Here is an 8043-nt window from a genome sequence, read left to right on the forward strand (position 1 = left end):
TGAATATTTATTATTTTAGAATACAAGGAGTCCCACAGACTCCAAGAAAGTATGCAGAGCTGTTTGTCCCTTCACTGAATAAACCCAGTCTGCCAAATTTTTAAATAAACTTAAATTTTAGAAGAGTTTTAGATTTACAGAAAAATTGTGAAGGTGGTACAGAGAATTCCCCTATACCCTATAACCAGTTTCCACTATTATTAATATCTGATATTAGTCTGGTCCATTTGTCACAGTTAATGAACCAGACTTTGCTCATTTTTCCTTGGCTTTTAACCTGATGTTCTCTTTCTGTCCCAAGATCCCATGCAGGACACCACATTGCATTTAGCGATCATGTCTCCTCCGGCTCCTCTCGGCCGTGATGGTTTCTCAGACTCTCCTCTCTGCCACTTGTAAGGAGTCAGGTCTTCTGCAGATTGTCCCTCAGGTGGGATTTGTCTGACGTTTTCCTCGAGACTACCCAGGCTCATGGGGCTGGGGAGGAGGACCACAGAGATCGTCACATTGTGTCAGAGGAGGATGCAGACCATTGACATGACCGATCGCTGTTGATGATGAATTCGATCGCTTGGCTGAGGTCGTGCTTGTTTGGTTTCTCCACTGTAAAGTGACTCGTTTCCCCTCTTCACTTTTTCATACTGTACTCTTTTGGGGGGACGTGTAAGAGATGAAACCGCTACCCAGCTCAGGTTTATTGGCTGGGGACCTGCGAATTAGACTGACAAAGGGCAGAAAAACAAAGATGTTTATTAACATGTGCATCGTACATACAAGTGGGAGCACTCAGTGATGAGTAACTCAAAGAGCGGTTAGAACATGGCCTCATGGAGCATTTTAACAAAACAAGAACACATTTGGAATAGAAGTGACAAGACAAAAGAAAGGGACTCGGAGTTCTGGGCATGGCAACTTGTGGGAAGGCAAATATGTGGGAGAACAAATGCAAGACAGAGCCAGTTAGCACAGCTTGTAATGTAGATTCCCCTGGTGCCATCTTGGGGCTGAGTCTAGAGCTGTCTCCCATGATTACTTGTCCTTCCTGGTAGACAAGGAAGTGGGGGCACCTTTACTAATGCACGCACTGCTTTTCTGCAAATAGAGGGAGATCAGAGAGTTTTCCTCATATCTGCTTCTTCTCAGTTGCCTTCAGCTCACAATAATCCCTAAACCAAAGTGGCATATTTAGGCATGGCACGTTCTTCCAACCTTCAGAAGTCACGAGCTGCCCACCCTTACAGAGCGCTCTACCTTCTTGAGGATGGAAGGTCTATATAAATTACATGAAATTCTGCGTGCAAGATTTGCCTATTCTCCCCTGCTTATTTATTTATTCAGTCATGTGTTTATGTCATTATGGACTCGTGGGTATTTATTTTATACTTTGGGTTGTAATCCAATACTTCTGTGTCTTGTTGCTCAAATTGTCCCCACACTGGTCATTGGAAGCTCTTTCAGTGGACTCCTCTACCCCTCTGGCATCCTCCCATCACCATGGACCTTTTAAAATCCCTTCCTTGCTTTCTGGCACTCCAAGATGCTGCAGGTTCATCTCGTATATTCCTTTCCTGGCCCTAGAATCAGCCATTTCACCAGGGGACTGCTTTACGTTTTGAGTTTTGCATGCTTTATGTAGCGCGTCAGTTTTCCCCACAGACACCAGCCTGGCCTCCATCGCTAGCATCATCTCCTGCTATTGGGCTAACTCTCAGTGTCTTTCCTTCTTCCTGGTTTATTGCTTCTCATCAGCTGCTGGCTGGGAGTCTGAGGTCCCGCCTTATCAGAACCGTTCCTAAGGCGTCTTCCTATCTCATCACCAGGAAAGAGTTATGTATGCTTCTTGCACCCTAGTGCCTTTTCCAGATCATTTCTTCTCGCTCCTCCTCGATGGTCATGCTACTCAGCCGCACCTCCCCTCTAATAGTTGCTGACCTCTCCGTTATTTCCCTCCTTCATCAAGAACTTGAACTCCTGGTTCATCATCTTCCTTGCCACCCAAATCTCATTTCCAACAGCTAGAACACGTGCGAGGTGGCCCAGCTCCATTGGTCCATCAGTTCCTGACCTCATTACCCCCAACAACCTCCTTCCTCCCAACAAAGCCACCTGCCTCGTTGTCACACCCCAGACGTTGTCCTCACCAGTCATTGTATCACCTTGGAAATCTCAGGTTCAAGATTCCCACTCTCTGACCACAAGTAACTGACCACGGGTCACTTACTCCAGCCCCCAAGGCCACTGCTCCTCCAGCCCACTGCACTGGCACTGTCTCAGTGCTCAGCCTCCTCCTTTAGATTCCTTGGTCCACCGTTAATGTCGCTCTCTCGTGGAATGCCACCACACTGTTCCCCCTCTCCTTAATTATCCTCTTCAACTACCCTCTTCAATTACTCCTGTCAGTCACCCTCCTCAGGTGCTGGCACCTAAGCACCTGAACATGGCTGGAGGGAATCTATGTGAGATCGTTGGTTTCACTGAATATTCAGGCAGCGAGCCTCAAATGGACTCGGCTGACATAGCTGCCATGCCCATCCCTTTCCCCTCCCTTCCATTCTTTCTGAGACCCTCTCTTGTGCCTGGCATGAGGCTGGGCACCGGGAAGGCAGGGATGAGCAATAACTGGTCCCGCCCTTCCAGAAGGTGTGGTCTTACTACCTATTTCCTCTCCATCTTCAAGTCTCCCTAGCGCATCAAAGCTGGATTCCTTAATAAGCTCCTCCCACAGTGGTCTCTCTGGCCTTTCCTACCTCGCTTACAGTTTAATACACCTGGCTTTGTGCATCTCCATAGTAATGATGTTATTAACAGCAATAATAATAACCAGTGCCCAGAATGCTACTTAAATTGCTAGAGTTGGGGTTACATATCTCCTTTGGCACAGTACACCTCGGCACACAGACTGCCCAACAAAAGCCTGCTGAATGAATGAGTGAACAAATAAGAAACGCTGGCTTGGAGGGCTCGAGGTCCCTCAGCTGGTGAGTGCGGGTCTTAGGCGGGTCCCAGGCTTTATGCTCCAAGCCCATTCTCCTCTGTGGGGAGATGGGGAAGAAGGGGCCTCCAGAATACATGGTCAAGCCACATCTCTCGTGTTGTCCTTGGCAGCCCCCATGGCATAGAATGAGGGAGGCTGGGGAAGCCGTTGTCAATGTTTCTCATTCCTTTACTACTTCAATATTATTATTATTGTTATTGTTATTATTATTATTAATAATAGCTGTCATTCATTGAGTGGCCTCTACATAAGGTGGTTTATATATGATGTCTCTTCTCATCTTCCCAACATCTCTGTGACATAGGGGTCATTGTCCCTCCTTTGCAGGCGCGGATCAGAAAGGAAAGCCTATTTTCCAAGGGAATGAGGGTTGGAGCCAGTATCTGAATCAACTCAGCCTGCGCCAAAGCCTTTGCCACCTATACTGATGTGTCATAGTACAAACTGGGACAATCCATCAACGTTCTGCATTCAAGGGATCCGAAAGTTTCCTAGGGGAAGAAGAACAGAGAAAGAGAGAGGGAAGAAGCCGGTGGAAAGGCTCTGCTGAGATCCCTGTGACCACAGAGCCCATACACAGCTCCCCGCTTTCGGACCCCCACTCAAACCACCTGCGGCTACTTTTAGGTACTCCCTCCTCCTTAGCTCCCCTTCCACAGAGTCCCAGAATTCCAGTTCTAGAAGCCACTCAGCATCATCTTCTTAACTCCCTTTTTGTACAGACAAGACAATTGAAGGTTAGAGAAGGCAAGAGGCTTGTTCAAGGGCAAACAGCAACTTGAGGCAGAGTCGGCACTGGGATCCAGGTCCTCTGATTCCCAAGTCATTGCCCCAAATATAAACATGGTGACCTGGTGTCACCTAGGGGCCAGGTAGATGGGTTTCGCCATGGGGAATCATAATCCACCCCCCATTCCATCTCCGTGTGTGTCCTGGGCCCGCAGAGTATGTCCCCTGAAGATGGAAGAGAGATTAACTTCCACCTGAGGACTGTCCCTCACCCCCACGATTAGGCTCCAGCAAAAGACTTTGTCTTGAGACTCACTCTGGATCTTTCTCCTGTGTTGGTCCATCATGATCCCCCAAACCCCAGCCAGAGCAGCAGAGACTTGGCTATGGAGCCCCAAGTTCCAAACTACTATAGGATCAGACTCTCCAGTTCATCAACCCCTGACACCTGGCATTCAGTGGGGACAGAATACAGAGAATGATCCATTGTCACCGATAATTTACAGCCTGATGGTAGCGGAGCCATCCGCCTTGCCCTTCAGGGATCCACACTTGGCAAAGGAGAGGCAGGCAAACAGAGATGGATATTTTTACGATCTAATGCAGTGAATTCATTGGAAGGCCTGTTTAGCTTCAGGGCAAGCAGGAAGAGATTAAGTAAGTTAATGGATGCAATAGCACTTTCTAAACTGTAAAATGGTTGCAAAAGCACTTTCTAACTGTCAAGTGTTACTAAATGTGAGACCAGGGGTGTGTGAGTGGAGTGTGAGTAACAGCGCTCCAGAGCTGAGAAACGGCAATGTCTGCTCTCCTATTTTCTAGCTAAATTTGTGAATTTAGGTTGATAAATTTTGCTGTCGAGTGAATGTTCTTTTTTCTCCCCTTTTGAAGGCTTTTCCTTTGCCGCAGACTGTGCTGCTTCTACTCCGTGGCTCCAATGTAAAAGTACATGCTGACGGCTAGGGAAAATTTTAATCGCTCCCTTCTTTAATCAAAAATGTAATTCTATATGAAATTGGTTGAATTGTAAGTCGTAGAGCACAAAGAATGATTCCTTGAAGGTTTATAAAAGGCATAAGCTGCTATATAAAGAACTAGGTATTTTTCTAACTAATAGTTGTTACCCGTGATCCCATGGCTATTTACCTTTGTCAAAACCCATAAAAATTATACACTTAAAACTGGTAAATTTTATAGTATGTAAATTATATCTCAATAAAGCGGATTTTTTTTTAAAGGCATAAGCGCCTAGGAACAGCTTGGTATTTTTCAAATAATCATTATTCGTTAAATTTAACCTAACATATTCCTAGGTATAGAATGTTCCTTTTTTATATTATTTAAATTTTTATCGTTAGAACACACATCTCAGGCTGAATTTCTGACAAATTCTAAAATGTCAGACAAGCTTCACATCACAATCCCTCTCTAAGAACTTTCTCATATTTTATAGCTTTGTATTTCAAAGTTAAAAAGCCATTATTTTCTATCATTACTTTGTGTTAACTACAGAAAAGCCCTTGTTTTAACTTTTCAACACATTTAATCAGGTACTAGAAAATTTTACCCGATGCTCTGCCACATTCTTCACTGGACGGAGATGCTCAGAGAGGAGATTTAAAGGTCATTTTCAACGGCACGAGAGAAAAGTCTGGCCCCTTTACCAGGTGCAGTGGAAGTCCGTAGGGGTGCGTCACTTTAGAGTCAGGCATATTAAACTTTTTCTTTGCAACAATCTGGCCCTGACGGTGGGTCAAGCGTTTTCAGTGATTCTAATCGCTATGTGGGAACACTTTTTCCTCATTCTTGATGTTTCCACTTGTTAAGGAAGGAAGATGATCAGGTGTGACTCTCGATGTTTCCTCTTTCCTGTTTCCTTGCCTATGAAGGTTCGGAACTTCGTTAGTGGCCTCTCTCTGTCCCTTTCCCTCAATCTCACCAGGGGCTGAAGTGACTTATCTGAAAGCAAATGCGGAGAAAGAAACCAGGCAGGCTCGAGTTGGTTCCTTTAGTCTCCATCTTGAGATTTACCTTGAGTTCTCTACTCCTCCATGTCCTAAGACTAACCTGGGCTGACCCCTCCCACATGGACCCAGGACCCTATCCCACTCCAGCTGCTAGGACTAGGTGGTTAAGTCAGTTTAATTCTAGGGTGCAATAGTACTAAGCCCACTTACCCAAGGATATAAGCCATGTCCTCCCACCTAGCACCTGTGATAGTTTCGTGTCCCATCCACCTTGTCTTTTGGACAGGGAAGAGGGTGTCATTAATGAATTGTCCTAAAAGACCCCAGCACTTATAAGACAAGGCAATAGACATGCATGGAATTCCCAGTCTTACCACTTAACTAGAGTGCGACGATGGACACGCCACTTGATTTTTCTGAGTTCCATCTGTTGAAATATAGAGGACAATAATACCAGCATCACAGGACAGGAGAGTTATCAAAAGAGATAATGGACAGGAAAGAGCTTGGTAAATTGTGACAACCTCTGTACATATGAGCTATGCCTTAAAAAGTTTGCTGTAGATTGAATATATGTGTCCCCATGAAAGTCATTTGTTGAAACCTAACTCCCAACATGACGATATTAGGAGGTGGGGGCCTCTGGCAGGTGATTAGATCACGACGGTGGAGCCCTCACAACTGGGATTAGTGTCCTTATAAAAAAGGGACTCTAGAGAGTTCCCTTGTCTCTTCTGCCATGTGAGGACACAGCAGGAAGACAGGAAGCGGGTCCTCACCAGCCTCCATCGATCTCGACATCCCAGAACTGTAAGAAATAAATTTCTGCTATTTATACACCACCCAGTCTATGGTAGTCTAGGATGGCATCCCAAACTGAGCAAGACAACGTTGTAACCGATCCTTAAAAAACACACACAAATGCACCCATGCATTTGTAAGTTCACATTTCTAACGACCAAGCTGAGGGCCAGAGAGACAAAGCATGGCATTTGCTGAAGTCACAAAACAAGGCCACAGCAGAGCTGGGACTGGCTTCGCATCCTGTGCTCTCTCCACTGCACCGCACTGGAACCACACGGCCCGCCCCCGCCCCCCGCCACCCCAACCCACCCCCAGCTCTCCTCCTCTGGGATTTGGGGGCGGGGCTGCATATCCCAGGGTGCCTGGCACGAAGGCTCTCCCCACCTCAAGGAGAACAGGTCTGCTGTGGCAACGTGATTCAGGGAGGAAATACCACTTTAATGCATCTCATCCGTCACCCACGCCAACGGGAAAGACAAATTATTAAACATGCCCCGTGTGCCCTTTCAAACCCTGGTGTAGAATAACAATTAAAACTTCTCATTTCAGGAGTCGCCCTGGAGACAAATGAAAGGAAATTGAATGGGGAATGTGGGGGGAGAAAGGGATTTTCATGGGAGATCTGGGTGACCAGGACTGTCCAGAGAGGTGATCGTTTCACAGCCGGATTAGCCAGCAGTCTTTGGCTGGAAACACTCAAGAACAAGCACAAAAAAATTTCTAGAGTGGTCAGAGAAAAAAAGCATTTCTCAGTATAAGTTATACGCATGCATTTGCTTATAACGATGCTTTCTAACTTAAAATATAAAAGATGTCCATTAAAGAAAGTTAAGAAAAGCGGGAAGGGAGGAGAAATCCCCTTCTGTCCCACCCCTTGCTTTTCCCTCTGGTCCAGTAAACAGGTGATCTCAGAAACAGAGAGCCATGGGTAACATCGGACCTGCTCCCTCCCATTTCTCTTTGAACGTATTCACAGGTATGATTTGGAGAGAGAAGGAAGTCTCTATTCAACATCTACCATGTGCTAGCAAGGGCTCGTGCTTGGCTTTCGTTGCCTTGTTTAATCCCCACAGGGATACTGGGAAGTCAGTGTCATTTATCCCTGAGCTCAGACGCTCAGAAGTGTACCCAAGTCGCAAGTGATGGTGCCCGGATTCCCGCCTGACTCTAACAGACTCCAATGTTCCTATTACGCCCAGGTACACAGGGGCGATAGTGTGGAACAAAGATAAGATGGGGCCCTTACTCTTCGACTGTTCCCAATCGAACAGGGATGGCCAGATATGGAAGGTGACCAGAAGCCCCGACAAAATGCAAATGATAACTGTAATCAGAGGTTTAATTAAAGTTCTTTGAGAATTCACAGAAGGAACGAGGTACTTTCAGTTGAAAGAAGGAAAAAAGGGATGAGATTAATGGAAGGGGTGATGTTTGATCTGGTTCTTGAAAAGGGGCAGGCGTTTCAAAGCCGTATGAAGGGAGCTGGAAGGCCTTCCAGACAGAGGTAACGGCCAGGGAAAAAAAAGGAAGGGGACACTCAAGAGCCAT

At 46.1% G+C, this 8043-nt stretch overlaps 1 long non-coding RNA gene across 1 annotated transcript; it reads right to left on the minus strand.

The window, feature by feature from the left end:
* Positions 1-5593: 5593 nt before the first annotated feature.
* LOC111745750 lies at positions 5594-6875 on the minus strand. The gene is made up of 3 exons (XR_002782783.1): positions 6805-6875; positions 6066-6118; positions 5594-5683 (listed from the first exon to the last, which is right to left on the minus strand). It is a non-coding gene; the product is annotated as an uncharacterized LOC111745750 (long non-coding RNA).
* Between the last annotated feature and the right edge of the window lie 1168 nt (positions 6876-8043).

The sequence above is a fragment of the Pteropus vampyrus genome, unplaced genomic scaffold, assembly GCF_000151845.1.
Source record: "Pteropus vampyrus isolate Shadow unplaced genomic scaffold, Pvam_2.0 Scaffold164, whole genome shotgun sequence".
Classification (NCBI taxonomy): domain Eukaryota; kingdom Metazoa; phylum Chordata; class Mammalia; order Chiroptera; family Pteropodidae; genus Pteropus; species Pteropus vampyrus.